This window comes from Bos grunniens, chromosome 14 (genome assembly GCF_055505025.1).
Source record: "Bos grunniens cultivar Pamir isolate PY7600 chromosome 14, Bosgru_T2T1.0, whole genome shotgun sequence".
NCBI lineage: Eukaryota > Metazoa > Chordata > Mammalia > Artiodactyla > Bovidae > Bos > Bos grunniens.
Genome location: NC_141178.1, coordinates 48,278,076 through 48,300,481, shown reverse-complemented (window position 1 = coordinate 48,300,481; position 22,406 = coordinate 48,278,076). Strand labels below are relative to the sequence as shown.

The 22,406-nt window shown below is 38.2% G+C and overlaps 1 protein-coding gene across 12 annotated transcripts in view; it reads right to left on the bottom strand.

The window, feature by feature from the left end:
* NCOA2 (nuclear receptor coactivator 2) overlaps nucleotides 1–22,406 on the bottom strand; it is a 287,169-nt gene that overhangs the window by 229,054 nt on the left and 35,709 nt on the right. The window lies entirely within an intron of this gene.

Sequence of the window (22,406 nt, the reverse complement as noted above, 5' to 3'; positions counted from 1 at the left end):
AAGCACTGAGGGTCTGAGTGCAGGTGGTGAGACTGGAATGAGGGGTCGTCACATTATACACGCTGCTGACACTGTGAAGGCAGGCTGCAAAGAGTCTGGAAGTTAAGAGTCAAAATGACTGGGATTTTGAGTCTGGATGAGTAGCAGTGCCAATTAATAGAAACCAGGAAATATGGAGGAAGAACTGGTTTGGGCTGAGGGAAATCAGGAGTTTCCCTTTAGTTTGAGCTGCACTGAAGGTGTAAGCAAGTTACTCAGGGAGAAATGCCAAGCGAGCAGTCAGAGGTTAGAAGAAAAGTCAAGTTCGGGTTGTAGGTTTGGGAGCCATCTCAATAAAGACGATGGCAAAAGCCTGGATTGGATGAGATCACTAACAAAAAGAAACACTGACTTGGAAGAGAGGGAAAGTTTTTGAAAATTCCTACCTGAGGGGGATGGAGGGAGGGGAAGGGGAAAGACAAGCTACCGGTGGACACATAGTATTGGCCAGAGACAGGGAAGGTCCATCCACTCCTGAATTCCAAATCCAAGCTCAGCTCAGTTCAGCAGGAGTCAACAGGGCCTGACCATGCACGCGTCAGATGAGAGGTAAAACAAGGAAAAGTGAATGCCCTACTTTGAAAATGTGATGTCAAGAAAATCAAGCCGAGAAACTGCTGCAAAAAGAACTCAGGAGGACATATTTACAGTTACAGACACAGCAGAGACTTTCAATAATCACTGAAGAAAACTATGAGCAACTTTATGCCAATAGTTGGAAACAACAAAGAATGGATAACATTCTAGCAAACCATGCATTAACGAAAGTGGCTCAGGAATAAATTAAGATATAAATTATTTACAAAAACAGAAACAGATTCACAGGTAGAAAACAAGCTTATAGTTACTGAAGGGGAAGGCAGGGGGAAGGAACAAATTAGGACTTTGAGATTAACAAATACACACTACTGTATATAAAATGGGGCTTCCCAGGAGCCCAGTGGTAAAGAAGCTGTTTGCAATGCAGGAGATGCAGGTTTGATCCCTGGGTTGGGAAGATCCCCTGGAGTAGGAAATGGCAACTCACTCCAGTATTCTTGACTGGAAAATCTCATGGACAGAGGAGCCTGGTGGGCCCCAGTCCACGGGGTCACAAAAAGTCAGACACAACTGAGCAAAGACACGTATATAAAACAGGTAACAAGACGTACTGTATAGCACAGGGAACTGTACTCACCAACTGTAATAACCAACAATGGGAAAGAATCTGAAAAAGGATATATATAAATATATATGTGTGTGTGTGTATAAAATTCAATCACTTTGCTGTATAACTGAAACTAACACATCATAAATCAACTACAATTAAAAAAATAAATTTAAAGCCCATAGCAACCATTAAAAATTAATTTTTACCTGAGATCCCTTAAAACATATGATCATATCACTAAATGCAAACTAGGAAAGGAGAAAAAAAAGCTATTGGCAGACAAGGGGGCAATTCCCCAGAAACTCATTTAAAAAAAAATCTGGAAAAAAAAAAGAAATTCCTCCAGAGAAGTGACAGTTGATGACCAACATTTACCTCCTGTTTCTAAGCCAATATGACTTTGGGAATAAGCATTTCTTCTCCATCTTATAGGAAAACACACACACAAATGTATTCCTTTTGGATTAGAACCTTGAAAGGCTTTATAAAATTTACATAAATTATTTTCACTCTCTCTCTCATGAAAGTACTCCAATAATCCCCTAAAATAACTCCAGTTTGCCAATCAGGCAGGCTTTTCTATTGTAAAACCAGGCTCAATATTTTTGTTCCAAATCCCAGAATATTAAAATACAGTGAGACTAGCTGACACATGCTCTCCTGCTACACTTCTTCAAATTTTCTTGTAAGGGGACATATACTGACAATCTATCTTTACATTAACATAACTGGAATAAAGGGTAACAGGTTATACATTCCAGCCAACAGCTTCATAACTCTCCTCATTTGTTCTCTCCAAATTAAGCCAAGAATATTCTAGTTTTTCAACACTTCTATTTCTGATTTTAAACTAAATTTTAGATAAAGATTCCATGTATACATGTCCCTATTTTTTCATCCCTTAGTATATAATTTACACATGACTATCAGCCAGTTCCAAAAATTACTAATGAATCTTTACCTGGGTTTTTTGACTGGAGAGGATTTGTCTGAGTTCATTTTTAATGTTTACAAGTAACTTTTTGATTTGAATTTGGCCCACTTAATTTCTAATTTACATCTTGCACATTACACTAACAGAGCAATGTTTGATTTTTGTTTTTTAAAAAAGCTATCTTCTATAATCAGGGCTTCTAAGTTTTCAAAAGGTCATGAAAATTTCTGCTTTTGCATGGGATCCAATTATATTTCATACTTTTCCAAGATACTCAAAACAGATTTTAAAATAAGCACTAGTATTCAATAATGTTTCTATATCCTTTTAATTAACTTAATAAATACTTACTAAGAATCTACTATAGTCCAGGCAAAGTACTTGGTGTTTAGAGTGCAGTGATAATTCATTTAATCATAAGTAAGTACTATTCTTTTTTTTTTAATGGGGAAGGTGAAGCCCAGAGTGCAGGAAAAAAATTGCCCAATATCCCAAAGTTTATATGCGGCAAGAGTCAGAATTGGAACTCTTTCAAAAGGTCTTTCTGACTTTGAGATGGATGCTCTTCCTAGCCTACACGTTGATATAAAGTTACACGACACACAGCCCCTACGTCCAAGGAGGTCACAGCAAGAAACAAAACAATTCCAACACAACATTTGAGTCCTATCAATTTTCCTAACAAAATTTTGCATGAGAAGTTCTTCTGAATTTATTTAGAGGTTTTTCCTATCTAGATTTAGTAAATTAAATTGTGTGCAGCTAGACAAGTTATTGACTGCCTACTACTACCCTGAAGGCCGTATGTGTTGTGTTAACTGTTCAGGATGGAAGGAGAGAAGTTAAGAAATACCTTTTATATTATGAACCAATACACACAATGTGTGTGTGTGTGTATGTGTAAGTCACTCAGTCATGTCCAATGCTGCGACCCCATGGACTGTAGCCCACCAGGCTCCTCTGTCCAAGGGATTCTCCAGGCAAGAGTACTGGAGTGGGTTTCCTTCTCCAGAATACACACAACTGAAACCAAAGTTTCAGTACTTACCATTACTACACGTGATATACAATGATCTATCACACTTTTCTTAATGCTCCGAATAAATTCTAGAATCCATTTACAGGTCACACTCCCCAATCTGCAAAACACTGTCCTATAAAATAGGCTGACCAAACCAAATCTCCACTTTCGCTTCTGACTCAATCTGGCCATTCTTTATAAATAAAGTATTTACAACAGATAATACCCATTAAGACTTATTTTGCTACTATGCCTAGTAGTGTTATAACAGATCATTCAAACCACCCTACACTTTAATATGTTCTCATATTTAATGACAGAGAAGGCGATGGCACCCCCACCCTAGTACTCTTGCCAGGAAAATCCCATGGATGGAGGAGCCTGGTAGGCTGCAGTCCATGGGGTCGCTGAGATTCGGACACAACTGAGTGACTTCACTTTCACTTTTCACTTTCATACATTGGAGAAGGAAATGGCAACCCACTCCAGTGTTCTTGCCTGGAGAATCCCAGGGACGGGGAAGCCTGGTGGGCTGCCGCCTATGGGGTTGCACAGAGTCAGACACGACTGAAGTGACTTAGCAGCAGCAGCAGCAGCATATTTAATGATCCACTACTTTTAAGAGCATCAAACTTTTTCTTCTTTGAAAATATTTGTTTGTTAGAGCCAAACTATTAAATTTTACTTTACAAATACTTTTTAATAAATTAACTACAGCAATCTGATTTAAAGTTATCCCAGTGATAGTCTATTACCATCAAAGGAAACATACTTAGAAAAACCAAGCAACTTGGGTGTTTCAGTTCAGTTCAGTTCAGTCGCTCAGTCGTGTCTGACTGACTCTTTGCGACCCCATGAATCGCAGCACACCAAGCTTCCCTGTCCATCACCAACTCCTGGAGTTCACTCAGACTCACGTCCATCAAGTCAGTGATGCCATCTAGCCATCTCATTCTCTGGCATCCCCGTCTCCTCCTGCCCCCAATCCCTCCCAGCATCAGGGTCTTTTCCAGTGAGTCAACTCTTTGCATGAGGTGGCCAAAATATTGGAGTTTCAGCTTTAGCATCAGTCCTTCCAATGAACACCCAGGACTGATCTCCTTTAGGATGGACTGGCTGGATCTCCTTGCAGTCCAAGGGACTCTCAAGAGTCTTCTCCAACACCACAGTTCAAAAGCATCAATTCTTCGGCGCTCAGCCTTCTTCACAGTCCGACTCTCACATCCATACATGACCACTGGAAAAACTATAGCCTTGACTAGACAGACCTTTATTGGCAAAGTGATGTCTCTGCTTTTGAATATGCTATCTAGGTTGGTCATAACTTTTCTTCCAAGGAGTAAGCATCTTTTAATTTCATGGCTACAATCACCATCTGCAGTGATTTTGGAGCCCAGAAAAATAAAGTCTGACACTGTTTCCACTGTTTCCCCATCTATTTCCCATGAAGTAATGGAACCAGATGCCATGACCTTCATTTTCTGAATGTTGAGCTTTAAGCCAACTTTTTCACTCTCCTCTTTCACTTTCATCAAGAGGCTTTTTAGTTCCTCTTTACTTTCTGCCATAAGCAGGGTGACAATATACAATAAACTTGGGTGTTTAAAAGGATCTAAACCATCCTTAAACAGAGTTTAGATAAACCAAACTCTTAAATTTTAGTCCAGTAAATCTTTTTTTAGCATAATGAATGGGAAAGAATTTAGAAATGAAAACAGTGTTACACATTTAAAAAACTCTCTAGGTTTAGAGACTTAAGTGATTTGACCAAAGTCATAAATGTCCTTAATCACAGAACTTACACTAGCTCACAACTGCTCCTCCATCAGTGGGATCTCTTTCCACTATGCTACACATTGTCCACATCTTACAAAAAAAAAAAAAAAATCAATCACTATCAACAGCAGCTAACCTTGATATCTGCTTTGTCTAAAATTCTAAGGCAATTATGCTCTGACTTGCACCACTGAAGTACACTTGATTATGCAACCTTGCACCCTGTCCTCTAATTGATTCCTCTGTATACATCTTAACTCTTCAGTAAGACCTTTTGCTATGTCTTATAAATAAACTAACCCTTATAAACTATTAAAATGGTAAATGTAATTTAACCACAGGACTACTTTAAAGTCAGTTTCATTTTTAATCTCCTTAATTGCTTGAAACGCCTGCCAAGACCCTAGCTCTGGATTCTATCATGTTCTGCAACCATCGGAAAGAAAACCATTTCTCCTCTAAAAAAAGGAATCACTCTCTTTATTTGCACAGTCTACCCTCTCCAAGTGCGTGACAAAGTTTTCGATTATAATTACAAAGAGTCACAAATTATATGAAAACATATGTCATCTTCATCTTTTCTGACTGTAAGGGCACTGTATTTATAAAAATGATATAAACAGTTATTTTTAAATATCATCACTATATAACTGTATGATACTTATAAATGCCAAATCATAAATCTGATTGAATTTTACAAGCATTTATTTTCATGTTTTGTTGATATGGTTTTAGTTTAAGCTATTCTCAAAAGCTAGAAAGAACAAAATTCACTTCCAATTATAAATCAATTAGAAAGAAGCCCATGCCTTCTCACAGATTTTCCCGAAGGCAGCTGGGACAGAAACTCAGAGGTGACCTGTGCGTTCTTCCCCTCTGTAGGCAGTAATAAACATGTTCCCCAAAAGACATATGCTTTGTAAACATAATATGCAGTCTTAGCACAGGATAACTGTATCCTATGACTACTACACAGTCATCTGAAATGCATGAAAAAATGCAAAGAAAAAAACTTTTTTTTACTGTGACATAATCCTAAATACAACAGTTCTGGGAATAGGGACACTTGACCTGCATCTTTGATGAAATTTAAAACTGTATGTTTCTAAACTTCAGTAACAAAATTTCAACAACAGATCAACCAGAAAAATACTGCAATGTCTTCCATGAATATTATTAAAAGTTTAATATTAATAATAATTAAAACAAGCCCCTACTTAATGCTAAAGGCCTCTATGAAAAATACATTTGCCTAACAGCTATCTTAAAAAAATAACAGAACTTTACTCACACGAGAGTTAAACAAGACATTTATCCTTCTTGCAGAGTGGATTTTGAAGAAGTTGATGGTTTATTATTCTCCGAGATTTGAACGGCTCCAATATAATGAATTTATTTTGAGAGAGATGAGGCCGGCGAAAGCCTGTTGTAATTAAAGGTGTTCAGGCACTGCTGTTGGCCCTCAAACGTTTGCTCTGTCAGCTGTCTAAACCCACACTGACACCACAGTAATTAGCGCACTGTCTATGATGTTTTAAATGCAAATTCAACAAAATTAAGCTGTTATGTATTGGGAAATGAATACTGATCAAGCCATCAAACGTACTTCTCTGTTACTAGAAGATGTCAACCATATGTATGGCACGTGTCCAGATCAGCCACGCTCAGTATGAAGAACATGCAAGAGTATTCAAAACCAGAAGGGAGACTATGCTGACCTAAGCTAATAAAAACATGCAAATATCCACATAAAGGGGAACAGATTCTGATGCTTACACAAAAGAATCAAAGTTTAGAGGCTTCAAGCCTGCTTGTCTCACAAATACTTTCTAAGAGAGATATTTGTTCTTTTTTTTATTTTGGAGTATAGCTGATTTTCAATGTTGGGTTAATTTCAGGTGTAGAGTGAAGTGATCACTATTACATATATCCACTCTTTTTTAGTGTTAGTCGCTCAGTCATGTCTGACTCTTTGTGACCCCATGGATTGTAGCCCACCAGTCTCCTCTGTCCATGGAATTCTCCAGGCCAAGAATAATGAAGTGGGTAGCCATGCCTTTCTCCAGGGGATCTTCCTGGCCCAGGACTGAACCTGGGTCTCCTGCACTGCAGGCAGATTCTTTGCCCTCTGAGCCACCAGGGAAGCCCAATCACAAGCTAGAATCAAGACTGCCAGGAGAAACATCAACAGCCTCAGAAATGCAGATGACACCACTCTGATTTGCCACCTGATACGAAGAGCTGACTCACTGGAAAAGACCCTGATGCTAGGAAAGATTGAGAGCAGGAGGAAAGCGGGGGGCGACAGAGGATGAGATAGTTGGATGGCATCACCGACGGGACATGAATTTGAGCAAACTCTGAGAGATAGTGAAGGACAGAGGACCTTGGCATGCTAAAGTCCATGGGGTGGGCTGGGGTGGCAGAGAGTTGGACATGACTTAGCAACTGAACAAGTCAGCTCTTTTGAGTCTTTTCCATATAGGACATTACAGAGTATTGAGTAGAGTTCTCTCAGATATCTGTTCTTTATTTTGACATTTATCAAGCCTCTACTTTGTGTCAGATATCACTGGGCATTACGGACAGGTGGATGGATAAAATGAAGAACTAGCCAACTACCCTCTTGAAACTTTCATTTGATATAAGATGCAAACAGTTGTCTGTCGCCTACTAACTCTGAAATCCTGACTGAAGCAGGAGGCTGAAAAGGTTTCTAAGGCCATGACCCAAAATTCAACAGAAAAGTTTGGAGTCGAGTCAGCAGCCAAACCTGGTATGGACATCAGGTACAGAAAAAGATGGGGGGAACTTAAATTTGCAGTTTCCATCATAAGGAATTTTTTTTCATCCTTCTGTCCTACATGTATACCACACTAACGTTAATCTAATGACACATGAAGTTTCTAAAACTGAGCTACCTCTTTTGTGATCCTGACTGAGACTGAGTGGTTCTCTCTACTTCGGTAGAAGCAGAGGAATACTGTATTTAAACAAAACTATTTCTACACAGGAGCTAAATGTTTTCACACTTCTCTGACTAAACATACAATTAACAAGGATAATTTTTACTTGAGCTCTCAGAATTTAGAAAGACTATGGGAGAGAATGATTTTATAGTCCTTGTCTCTCTTTAAAAGTCGACTTCTTATTTTCTCTCAGTAAACGTTCCTGTAGTGAGCACAAACAAAAACATTTAACTCGTCATTCTTACAGCAAGAGGGAGAGAAAACACAGCCCTAACAGCTGTCCTCCTAAGAATCATGGATTACAAAAAATTCTATTATAGAAACTATTGTTCCAATGATTCAAAATGTGAAAAGGGGAAGAATAAAGGCTAGAGAGTTTTGCACACTACGTATTTCAATATGGAAGCATGTTTAATAATTATAAATAAATAATTTTGTTCCCCAAAGCAAGTATGTCATACTGTGAAGTGAGCTCGCTCAGTTGTGTCCAACTCTTTGCAACCCCATGGACTGTAGCCCACCAGGCTCTTCCATCCATGGGATTCTCTAGGCAAGAATACTGGAGTGGATTGCCATTTCCTTCTCCAGGGGAACTTCCCGACCCAGGGATTGAACCCGGGTCTCCCGCATTGCAGGCAGGCGCTTTACCCTCTGAGCCACCAGGGAAGCCCAAGTCATACTGTACTGCTGATTAACCCTTTAAAGTCAAAGTCTCAAAAAACAAACTGATTTCCCTGTTAGCTGACTGATACACAAATTGATATAAAAACCAATAACACAGAAGTAATCATTTCTCCTTATGTTTCTAAAATGCTTTGCCAGTTTTTGACGTTACTGTTACATTCATTACTTCATTTAACATCAAATAGTTGATGGTACGATTAAAATGGCTAGCTGTTTTCACAAAACAGGGAACATCATTAAATCTAGATTAAATTCATCTTTTCTTTGCCCTATCGCTACATTTTGCTGTCCTATATGTTCTCTTTTAGAGTTGTTACACATGTTTTTCCCCCTAATACTGTTCTTTTTCCCCCTACCACCAAAACAGAAGGTAGTTTAATAAATCGTTGCTCAATGAGTTTCCTGTGTTTGGACTATGCTTCTCCCACATTATTTTGGCCATCAAATTCTATCGTTCAGAATTTATTTTACATGTCCCTTCTGCTAGAGTCCAAGATGAGTGTACAGAAAACAACTGTGTTTCCATATACCAGCAAAGAACAATCTGAAAAGAAAATTAAGAAACAATTTTCCACTTATAATGGCATTTGAAATAAAATACCAAGGGATAAATTAAACCAAACAGGTGAAAGACTTGTGCAATGAAAACTACAAAGCACTCCTCAAAGAAATTAAAAGTTTAAATATGTATTTTTTTTCACGATCTTTGCTTTTCATTTTTTTATTGAAGGATAATTGCTTTACAGAATTTTGTTGTTTTCTGTCAAACCTCAACATGACTCAGCCATAGGTATACATATATCCCCTCCCTTTTGAACCTCCCTCCCATCTCCCTCCCCATCCCACCCCTCTAGGTTGATACAGAGCCCCTGTTTGAGTTTCCTGAGCCATGCAGCAAATTCCTGTTGGCTATCTATTTTACATATGGTAATGTAAGTTACCATGTTACTCTTTCCATACATCTCACCCTCTCCTCCCTTCTCCCCATATCCGTAAGTCTATTCTCTATGTAAAGACCTAAATAGATAGAAAAACATCCTATGTTCATGGACTGGAAGATTAATATTGTTAAAATGGCAATATTAGCCTAATGACTCTAATGATTTGATTTCCAATAGCTGTTTTTTGCCACTGGAAAAACCAACCTTCAACATATTTGAAATCCCAAGGGGCTCCAAAGAGCCAAAACAATATTGGAAAAAGAAGAACAAAGTTAAAGGACTCACAATTCCCAATTTCAAAAGAAAGAACAGTCTATTCAACAATTATCAATAGTGCTGGGACAAAAGGCAATTGGATATCCACATGCAAAACAATGAAACTGAACACCTATTCACACCATATACAAAGATTAACTAAAATGAATCAACAACCTAAATATAAGAACTCAAACCATGGGACTTTCCTGGTGGTCCAGTGATAAGACTTCCAATGCAGGGGGCCCACATTTAATCCCTGGTCAGGGAACTAGATCCCACATGCCACAACTAAAATCTGATGCAGCCCAATAAATAAATAAATATAGTTTTTTTAAAAGGAACTAAACCATGAAACTCTTAGAAGAAAACATAGCAGTAAATCTTTGTGGCCTTGGATTTGGCACTAAAAATAAAAGCAAAAATAGATAAATTGGACTTTATCAAAATTCAAAATGCTTGTGCATCAAAGGATTTAACCAAGAAAATGAAAAGACTACAGAACTGGAGAAAAATATTTGCAAATCATATAGTTGATAAGGGTCTAGAATCTAAAATAAAGAACTTTATAATTCAACAACAAAAAGACAAACAACCCTATTAAAAAATCAGCTGGGACTTCCTTGGCAGTCCAGTGGTTAAGACTCGACTGTAGAAACACGGTTCAATCCCTGGCCGGGAAACTAACATCCCACATGCCATGTGACTTCTCAAAAGAAAAACAGCAAAGGAGTTGAACAGATATTTCTTCAAAGAAGCTATACAAGAGGCCAACAAGCATATGATAAGATGTTCAACATCACTGGTTGTTGCTAAGTCACTTCAGTCGTGTCTGACTCTGCGACCCCGTAGATGGCAGCCCACCAGGCTCCTCCCTCCCTGGGATTCTCCAGGCAAGAACACTGGAGTGGGTTGCCATTTCCTTCTCCAATGCAGGAAAGTGAAAAGTGAAAGCGAAGTCGCTCAGTCGTGTCCGACCCTCAGCGACCCCATGGACTGCAGCCTTCTAGGCTCCTCCGTTCATGGGATTTTCCAGGCAAGAGTACTGGAGTGGGGTGCCATTGCCTTCTCCTCACTGGTTGTTAGGAAAATTCAAGTCAAAACCACAACAAGGTATCACTTCATACCCACGAAGATGGCTACAATCATAAAAACAGATATCATGTCAGTGAGGATGTAAGGAAATAGGAAGCTAGCTGCATTGCTACTGGGACTATAAAATGATGCAGCCACTGTGGAAAACAGTGGGCAGCTCCTCAGAGCTAACACAGAATTACAACAGGACCCATCAATCCCACTTCTAGGTATGTATCCCAAAGAAGTAAAAACAGGTACTCAAACAAATACACGTACACACACATGTTCATAGCAGCACTATTCAAAATAGACAAAAGGTAGAAACAGCCCAAATGTCTACTGATGGAAGAATGGGTAAGCAAATTATGGTATACTCAAATGATGGAATATTATTTAGCTGTGAAAAAGATTAACTACTAATGCATGCTACAGCATGGAAGAAGCTTGAAAATACTGTGCTAAAAGAGACCAGACATAAAAGGTCACATATTGTCTGATTCCTTTTATAATGAAATGTCCAGGCAAGGTAAATTCAGAGAGACAGAACAAAGACTGGTGTTTGCAGGGGCTGCCAAGACAGGGAAATGGGAGCAGCTTTTAATGGATACAGAGTTTCCTTCTGGGCTAACAAAAATCTTTTGGAACTAGATAGAAATGGTTTCCTTCTAATCAACATTGTGCATATCATTCTATATTTTATTTGCATTTAAAATACATATACCCTGCCCTAAAACTTTATTTTCTGTGTGAATCATTTTGTCTCATTCTATAGTCCTTTTCTCTCTCCGTTCCTGTTATCTCTGTTATGCTTCCTTCTTTTCCTAGACTAAACTTTTATTTTGCTGAAACAAATTTTGCTATAATCTATTCGGAAAGAAAAGTAGACATAAAAACTCTAGGACACATATGTTGAAGTTATCCCTCTGTTGCTGCTGTTGTTGTTGTTGTTGAGTTGCCAGGTATGTCTGACTTTTTTGCAACCCCAAGATCTATAGTCTGCCAGGCTCCTCGGTCCATGCAACTTCCCAGACAAGAATACTGGAGTGGGTTGCCATTTCCTTCTCCAGGGGATCTTCCCAATCCAAGGACTGAACTCATGCATCTTGCGCTGGGAGGTGATTCTTTACCACCGAGCCACCAGCGAAGCCCAAAGTTCACCCTACTCTGCATTAACTATAACAAACACAGTTAAATTATTTTTTATTTGGAGTGTATCAATATTCTACACTACATAAAATCTACCAGATGTAATCAAGCACATTTTTCAGTACATTTTAAATGCCTCTAAAGTCAAATTAGTGTCAACAGATAAATCACAAAGCCTAGAGTAAAACAGTAATGATGGCAAGGGAAATAAGACGAGTTGTCATTTAAAGCCATATGTTTAGTTTTTAGACAAGTTAGTTATTAGCTAAATGTATCAGAATACAGCATGTATTTTTCCAGTATATTTTAATGAAAATTCACTATTTATACCTTCATATCACCTTTCAAGTTATTAAAGTCAAGACAAAACAACACATAAATGCTGCCCTACAAGTCTTAACTATGAATTTAACTAGCAATACAAACAGCACCCTTATATTTAAAGGGTTGTTAATTACAGAACATGAGACTTTAAAAAGAGGTCAATGGAAGATTTTATGTTCATGGTTATTTCAACCCACCAAGAGATTTTCTTGTAACAAACCTGTTTAAAAGCCAAAGTTAACACAAAAATTTATTTCCACATAATCAGAGAGTTGAAATATTTCTATTATTTAAAATGTTATTTTAAAAATACTGATTCTAATATGGTCTTTGGCCAAACACATCACTTAAATAACAAAAACTTTTTTCAAAGGCCAAATTAAAAAAAAAAAAAAAACTTCATAAAATGAAATTAAAAGTCTATGCCCAAAGCCACCCATGCTAATAACTCTGCATTGTTAAACGGAAGTATGCTGATCCTCATCTCTTATCAATTTTAACATTAGCTTCTTCATAACAAAACTATGTCTCCACAGAGCATGCATTTACAATGAAAACTGGGAAAATTTAATTACGTTGGTGAAATTCTAATTCATTTAGATGTGTATACATAAATTCTAGCACTTTAATGAGGAAAAATGAGGACTTTTTGACATATCACCTATCACGGATGCAAAATGTTTCTAAATGTGTACCATTCACAAATGGAATGCCAACACTTGTAAGCAGTTTAATCATTTTTCTAAAGGGACTACATATTTTAAGTCTATTCAGTGGCAGTTTTAACAGTGAAGTAGGGGTTAACTGTAATCAGAAACCAAGCCCTCCTTAAGAAGGATCAAGAGGAAATGGTAACGTTTGGAAAATCCCAAATATTTTAAACACAGGAACATACCCAGTTTTGACAAGCTATATGACCATGGCGTAAATGCTTCCATCTTCAGTAGCTGTTAAAACAAGCAGTCCTTTCCAACTTTGACAGAGAACAGAATTCATTTCCCCTATACAGCTGCATTGTTTCAAAGTCTGTTAAATGTTAAGTGTGACAGGATTGATTTTTGGGGGAAGCAGAGATATTTACTGTATTGTCCTAAAGGACCTAATTTAAAAATAAATAAGGAAAGGTGTGTGTACGCACGTGTGTGTGTGTGTGTGTGTGTACGCGTGTGTGTGTGTGTGTGTGTGCGTGCGTGTTGGGGGAGATGAAGGGAGGAAGGGCAAAGTTAAAGAAAAGAAGGAAAACAACAGGATAATCAAAACCATACGCAGACATTAATGCACACAAACTATGTAGATGCCTTTTTAAAAGCTTGTTTTTGGTATGGTACTAAGATCAATGCTCAGAACAATGTATCAAAGAAAAATTGATAAATGAAAAAACAAAACACATTCTGAATAGACAGCCAACAGGAATTTGCTATATGGCTCAGGAAACTCAAACAGGGGCTCTGTATCAATCTAGAGGGGTGGGATGGGGAGGGAGATGGGAAGGAGGTTCAAAAGGGAAAGGATATATGTATATCTATGGCTGATTCATGTTGAGGTTTGACAGAAAACAAAATTCTATAAAGCAACTATCCTTCAATAAAAAAAAAAAAAAAAAAGAATGCCACATAGGCAAAGAGGACGTAAGCATAAAAGAATTTAAAGATGAAGAAAATATAGTGGGGGAGGGTAGAACATATGTCAAAGGGGAGCTTTAGGACAGGAGGAGGCAACTTGTTCCTGTAAAAAATCAGATGGTAAATATTTTAGGGTTCATGGGCCACAAGGGCTCTGTCAACCCTGTCACTGTCCTGCAAAATGATGCTCTGAAAAATACTCCAACTCTGCCATTGTAGTGCAAAGCAGCTGTAGATAATCATGTAAACAAATGAAGCTAGATGTTTTCCAATAAAACTTTACTTACAAAAAGACAAAAAAAAAAACAAACACAACACATCCTGGTAGGAAATATTTACAAATCAGCACATCTGATAAGACTTCTGACCAGAATATGGAAAGAACTCTCGAAACTACAAAACAAAACATTTTTTTAATAAGTAAAAGATTTAAATAGGCTCTTCACCAAAGAATATATGCACATAATACATAAGCTCATGATATTTATCTATGAGAAAATAAAAGTTATGTTCATATGATCTGTAGGCAAAAGTTTACAGCAGTCTTATTCGTAACTGCCAGAACCTGGAAACAACCCACATGTCTTTTAAGTGAGTGGATAAATAAACTGTGACACAACATACTACAGAATATTATCAGCAATAAAAAGGAATGAACTGATACCACAACAGCCAGACCCACAAAGCTGTGAGACTTCATTTCTGTGACATTCTAGAAGAGGTGAAAACTACAGCAACAGATCAGGGCTTGTGAGGCGCTAAGTGTGATGGCTGAAGTTGCCTAAAAAGAGCACCGTAAAATTTGGAGGGGGGGTGGAATAGAACTGTTCTATATATAGTAGTTATGTGACGTGTCAAGTCACATCAGTGATGTATGACTCTTTGCAACCCTATGGACTGTAGCCCACCAGGCTCCTCTGTCCATGGGGATTCTCCAGGCAAGAATACTGCAGTGGGTTGCCATGCCTTCTCCAGGGGATTTTCCCAACCCAAGGATCAAACCTGCGTCTCTTACGTCTCCTGCATTGGCAGGCGGGTTCTTCACCACTAGCGCCACTGGGGAAGCCCCTACGTGACTATATCTGTCTATATATATTTGCCAAAACACATAGAATTGGACATTTTTAAATGGATTGTTCTGCATGTAATATATAAATTTTTTAAATGTTCAATATGATATCAAGAAAATACTGGCCATTATGAGGAGTGTACTGGAAAAAAAGGTACTCTTTACCTTATTATAAAACTTTTTCCCATCACTTGAATACTACATGCAATCCTGCTGGATCCAACACTGGCAAAACATAAATAGAGAAGACTTAAAGAATGGTACAAAAATGCTAACGGGAAAGGATGCTGCTGTGTGAAGCGCACAGCAGATGTAACTCAAGTCTCTATGACCAGGAAAAATACAGATGGACAGAACATTACCTCAGCTGCCAATCTCAGATCACTGGGGAAAAGTCATCACTTAAAGCTTTCAAGTTTTACACTTAAGACTGAGAGCCAACTTAACTCATCTCTCAAATACAGTACACAGAGTGGGAAGGGGAGGGGAGAGAAGAAACATATGAGCAAAAAAACATGAAATACATGGGGAAATGTTTAATCAACTTTAATTTGAAGATAACAGCAATTCTGACTTTAAAAGGAAAATTATAATTTTTTGGAGAGAAAATGCAGTGAATTGGAAACAGCAAAACAGAGAGTCAAGGGGACCTTGGAGAACTAAAGCAGATGGTATATACTAAAGTCCATAAATGCTGAAGTGTAAAAATGCTAATTAAGAGTTGTACTCTCTCGAGCTGTAAACAAGGAACATGTGAACTTTCAAGTCCGTGTGCTAATCCCATAGATGATTATTGTCACAGGGCCATAAATGAAAAACCCTATTTGTCTGACAGCACAGCTAAAACTCTGTTGACCACTCTATTATTCATTACCCCACAACACTTAAAGAACAGTTTTATACCAAAAAACAGAAGGAGCAAGGCAATATTCTACCTTCTAATGGAAGATTCTATAAAATAAACAGCTTTGTTTGGAGTCCGTGCCTATCGGCATAGGAATTCTGAGGTAGGGAAGCTCCCTTCTGTTTGTGTGCTCTGATGTGGTCACCAGTGTTTGATGCCCATCTGGAGTTTCAGTACAATGGCTGAACGATGTGGTTCTCTACCACAGACCTTTCTAGTTTTTTTCCATTTTAAGGTATCTCATTTGAGGCAAACAGTTATCCAATGGGGAAAGAGAATAACTGATACAGAAAAATATGTTCACTTCAATCCAATGAATGTTTATGGATTGGACATAACATGCTGGATTGTACCATCAATCTGTATCACAGATGACTTTACAAAACAATTGTTTCCTCAGTTGTTGTGACCCTAGGGACTATAGTCTGCTAGGATCCTCTGTCCATGGGATTCTCCAGGCAAGAACACTGGAGTGGGTAGCCATTCCCTTCTCCAAGGTATCTTCCTGACCCAGGGATCGATCCTGAGTCTCCTGCATTGCAGGCAGATTTTTTTTACCATCTGAGTCACCACGGAAGCCATATAAAACAGATAACACTGTAAATCATAAGTCCAAAGAATAAAGTCCTGTTCTAGTTGGAAACAAGGAATCTCTACATAAAGTCAATCATATTTGTTCCTTTCTCTGAATATCTGTATCATTTCTAAATCATCTAATTCAGAACCAAATTATATAGCACACTGTTCTTTTTTAGCCCACAGAGTATTCTTTCACAGGAACCCCCTCATCTATGGACTTTTAGAACGTTAACAATTAAATCCTGTATCTTCCATGGTGCCCATCCATTGTCAATTAGACATTTAAAAAAAATTTTACTGACATACAGCTGATTTACAACGTGTGTTAATTTCTGCTGTGCAGCAAAGTGACTCAGTTATACATATATTCTCTTTCATATTTTTTCCAATATGGTCAGACATAAATGTTTTTAAATGCCTTTCAAGCATTCAACACTACAGATTCCAATGTTATTTCTGCCTCCAGAAACCCGTATTGGTGGCAGAGCAGTTCTCTAAATTTTCTTTAGCAAATGTAAAGGGAGACAAGCAAAGGGGAAAATTAGTAAATCTGACCATAAAAGAAGATAAATAAAAACATACAGAAAGATATTAATTAGCCAACAAAATCATTTTCGGTGAAAGATCCCTTAACCATCACCATTCATTTTGGTAAAAGATGGAGGGTGAGGTACAGGGAAGGGCAGGAATAAAATGAATAAACACTGATCTGAATCAACGCAAGTCCGCACCGGGGAGGCGCACCGGGGAGGTGAACAGGGGGAGCTTTAAGTAACAGCTCCCCAAACCTGAGTCAGGGGGCTTCCTACCAGCACCGTCATTCTCTACACCGCCTGCCCTCGAAAGCCACAGGCTCCACTCCAGGTCTCCACGCGGAATCTGTGCAGCTCCCCAAAGCCCCATGAGAGCCCTCGTGCCACCACAGCGCTCGTGTGGTGCATTTGAGGGAAAGAAGTGGTAGAAAAGTGAAGGACGTGGAGAGAGGACAGAGGCTAGTGAAAGTAGCTGTTCTAAAGCAGCGAAGGGATGCAGGGAACACTTCGGGACTGGGGTTACCGAGCATCTACACCGGAGTCACACAGCACCTAACACAAACTATGAATCTAAGAAATAACAACGTTAAGGATACTCAGTGTTTCCATGTGAACTACCTCTAATATGACCTTAGTCACAACTGACTATTCAGAAAGGGCTCAAGACTGAAATATTTAGTCCAATACTCAAGGGCTCTGGTAAGGGAAGGAAAAAAAAACAACAAAAACTGTTTTAATTCTCAATTGCAAGGCTTTTTCCCTAAGCACTTGATTCAGAATTATATTTCCATTACCTGCATGAGTACATGTCTGTAAATAAGATTTGGAAAACAAGAAACACCACCCTATGAAATTAAGCGGCCATTTTTTTTAAGTTACTTGGGGGGTTTCCCTGGGGGTCTTGGGGCTAAGACTCTGTGTTCCCAATGCAGGGGGCCTGGGTTTGATCCCTGGTCAGGGAACAAGATCCCACATGCCACAACTAAGACAAATAAATAAGCTTTTTTTTTTTTTTTAAGTTACTTGGAACGATAGCTTGGGGAAACTTACTGCTGCTGCTGCTAAGTCGGTTTAGTCGTGTCCAACTCCGAGCGACCCCATAGACGGCAGCCCACCAGGCTGCGCCGTCCCTGGGATTCTCCAGGCAAGAATACTGGAGTGGGTTGCCATTTCCTTCTCCAATGCATGAAAGTAAAAAGCGAAATTGAAGTCACTCAGTCCTTAGCGACTCCATGGACTGCAGCCTACCAGGCTCCTCTGTCCATGGGATTTGCCAGGCAGAGTACTGGAGTGGGTTGCCATTGCCTTCTCTACCTTAATATGCTAAAGATTCATAAACGCAAAATGTAGGATATTAGTGGTCAGTATACTCTAATCCTATGGTCTTCCCAGGTGACACTAGTGATAAAGAACCTGCCTACGAATGCAAGAGACTTAATAAGAGTTGTGGGTTCAATCCCTGGGTCAGGAAGAATCCCCTGGAGGAGGGCATGACAACCCACTTCAGTATTCTTGCCTGGAGAATCCCATGGACAGATGAGCCTGGCGGGTCACAAAGTCCATAGGGTCACAAAGAGTTGGACCTGACTTAAGTGACTTAGCACCCACACATATTCTAAATCTATACACAACATCCTGTAACTGACATGGCAAAGCAGAAATCTCCTATAGTTCTTCAAAAGGAAAAGAAAACCCAAATATGTTTCACTGTATGCATGATCTTCAAAACACCATACCAACTCTTTAGGTCACGAGGGAAGATTCTTTTTGAGAAAGAAATGCAAGTTACTAGTAGCCTAGATTCTTCCCTTTAACCACTGCTATTCCTTTAATACAAATTCCTAAAACCATTCTCTTCTCCCTCTTCTGTAACACTGACCTTGATTCAGCTTCTGCGTTTCTTTAAAAGACACTGAATACTGTTTTGAAATGAAATAAATGCAAAATAACAGCATTTGTGAAATTAATATGAAAACTTTTGTACCGATTTCTGAAGCTCTGTGGGAATAATGGTAGTAAGCGCTACTATTTTTTCTCTTTTTTTCCTCAGGAGGTGGACTACATTTCCAGATACACTCAAAAGACTACCAACAGAGTAATAGTTACACCAATAATATATATAAATAGCACTGCTGGGAGTAGAACATAGATTTTGGAGTTACTGCACAGAAGGGCCAATAATCACAGTACTCCAGCTTTTAGTAAAAAACCAGTTCACTGGTACAAAGAGTTTCAATTTAAACATTTGATCATCAGTTTCCAAGTATTAAGTAGTACCATTTAAACTGTTTGAAAATTCTTTCTGTAAAATAATCACATATCTAAAATGTTAAGGATGTTTTGAAAATTATTTTTACAAAGGAGCTAAGTGAAAAACTATTATACAGACCTTGCTAAAATAAAAATAGCAGAGGTAACAATAAAACATACCCAAGCCATACTATGACTTCAAGAAGATACTATTCCACACCACCACCAAATTGACACATATAAGACTATATTCTCAATTCTAAATGACATTCGATCAACACTTCTAGTTCTAAAAATTCGACTTTATGAATTCTGTGTGTGGTATTTTTGTGTGTGTGTGTGTGGCCTCATTATGTGCAAAATAGTGTTAAACAGAAGCAGATGCTGTTGAAATGAACTCAATATAGATTCAGAAGTAGAAGACACAGGCCTCTGCTCTCAGGAAGATATCAAAGGAAGATCAGGAAGTGAGATAAATAATAAAAGAATTTACTGATGTTCTAAGAACTGTGCAAGGTATGACAGCTTATATACCAAACGGAAGGTATAGAGAACAGCAGCAACAATTTCATCAAAATGTGAAATAAAAGTGTGCTGGCTTAGTCCAGAAAGTTAAATGAGGCTTAATTTCCTAAGCTGTAAAGCACAAATAGATTTGGATAGGCAGAAAGACTCCCGGAACCAAGGATCAGTCAACACTGGCTAAAGAAGTCTGGCTGAGTACAACACAAGGACGCTAAAACATACACAGGACTGGAACTTCAGCCTGGCCTGGTGGCAATTCTAAAACACTGAAAAATTCAGGGAGGAATTCAAGACAGAGTTTTAAGAAGCATGATCACCAAGGGATGTGAGGGGCAGATCAAAGACCAAAAAAGGTAAATTGTACATAATCAAATAAGGTAAAGAAATACAGCCATTATGTAGGTTTTCAAGTCAAAGAATATCTATCACTGAGGCTAAAATGACTGGTTATCTGTATCAAGGAAATTTATCAATTCTTCACTTTATTCTTCGTATAAGGCAGCTTAAGTACAGTTCTGATGTTTTTTAAAACCTTCTACTGTATTTCTAAAGTGTCACATAACTAATGGTATTTATGTAAAAATCTAATTAAGAAAAATTAGGATAGTTGTTGTTATTGGCCCAAAGCCTTTCTCGAAAGGAAATAAATGCTGCTTAACAGTTTTGTTGATTCTGTTAGGCCATAAGGGTGCCATGTGAGCACCAGAAGAAATTAGTTTTTGATTGGTCAATATAACTAACCCCTCCTAAAACTGATGATTCACTTTATTATTCCTCGTGGGTAAGTCTAGTTTGGAAATGTACCTGGTTTGTTTATATTAGGTAAATATGCCATTTAAAAACAAAATTAACATCTCTGACATAATAACTACTTAACTAAAATAGTTCAGTTCAGTCACTGAGTAGTGTCCAACTCTTTGCAACCCCATGGACTGCAGCACGCCAGGCTTCCCTGTCCATCACCAACTCCCAGAGCTTGCTCAAACTCATGTCCATTGAGTCGGTGATGCCATCCAACCATCTCATCCTCTGTTGTCCCCTTCTCCTCCTGCCTTCAATCTTTCCCAGCATCAGGGTCTTTTCAAATGAGTCAGTTCCTCGCATCAGGAGGTCAAAGTATTGGCGTTTCAGCTTCAGCATCAGTCCTTCCAATGAATATTCATGACTGATCTCCTTTAGAATGGACTGGTTGGATCTCCTTGCAGTCCAAGGGACTCTGAAGAGTCCTCTCCAACACCACAGTTGAAAAGCATCAATTCTTCGGTGCTCAGCTTTCTTTATGGTCCAACTCTCACATCCATACATGACTACTGGAAAAACCATGGCTTTGACTAGAAGGACCTTTGTTGGCAAAGTGATGTCTCTGTTTTTTAATATGCTGTCTATATGCTGTCATAGCTTTTATTCTAAGGAGCAAGCATCTTTTAATTTCATGGCTGCAGTCACAATCTGCAATGATTTCGGAGCCCCCCAAAATAAAGTCTGTCACTGTTTCCACTGTTTCCCCATCTATTTGCCATGAAGTGATGGGACCCGATGCCATGACCTTAGTTTTCTGAATGTTGAGTTTTAAGTTTAAACTTAAAAGTAAAAAGTTTAAGCCAACTTTTTCACTCTCCTCTTTCACTCTTTTTAAATTTTTTATTATTTTTTTAAATCTTCCTGTATTTTATTTTTTTTTTACTTTACAATATTGTATTGGTTTTGCCATACATCATCCTCTTTCACTTTCATCAAGAGGTTCTTTAGTTCTTCTTCGCTTTCTGCCATAAGGGTGGTGTCATCTGCATATCTGAGGTTATTGATATTTCTCCTAGCAATCCTGATTCCAGCTTGTGCTTCCTCTAGCCCAGCATTTCTCATGATGTACTCTGCATAGAAGTTACATAAGCAGGGTGACAATATACAGCCTTGACGTGCTCCTTTCCCAATCTGGAACCAGTCTGTAGTTCCATGTCCAGTTCTAACTGTTGCTTCTTGACCTGCATACAGAACTAAACTAAACATACATAGAACTACAGAACTAAAATAGTGAATGTTCCAAAAATGGTAAATGTTCCAAAAAATACTACTACAGTCCTAAATTTAAAAAAAAAAGAGGTTTATAATGTTCTTCATACTTTCCACTTCTGTCCCACTAACTACATTACACATTTGCTAGTTTCTTTATATTTATCAGTGTACCTAATAAACTTATATAATATTTTAAATGCTTTGTAATTTTTTAATATATTTATTTTATTTGGCTGCACTGGGTTTTAGTTGTGGCATGTGGGATCTAGTTCCTTGACCAGGGATTGAACCCAGGCCCCCTGCACTGGCTTAGCCACTGGACCACCAGGGAAGTTCCACAGTTTTTTTATGTAGTATCAAAATGCACAGATTTCACTTAAAATTCATACTCCTTTGACACACTGATTTATTCTGAAATATTCCACATAAATTCAACTTTTTTAACTCATATAGTTTAAACATACTTTGGAAGATGTTCATTTAAGGAAGCCAGTAGTACACCTAGTTCTTTTGTAAAACTAAGATGCACATGTAGAGTGAGTATCAGCCCTGATTAATGTGCTGTAGTTTGCTCTTTGTAGACGGTGGTATTAAA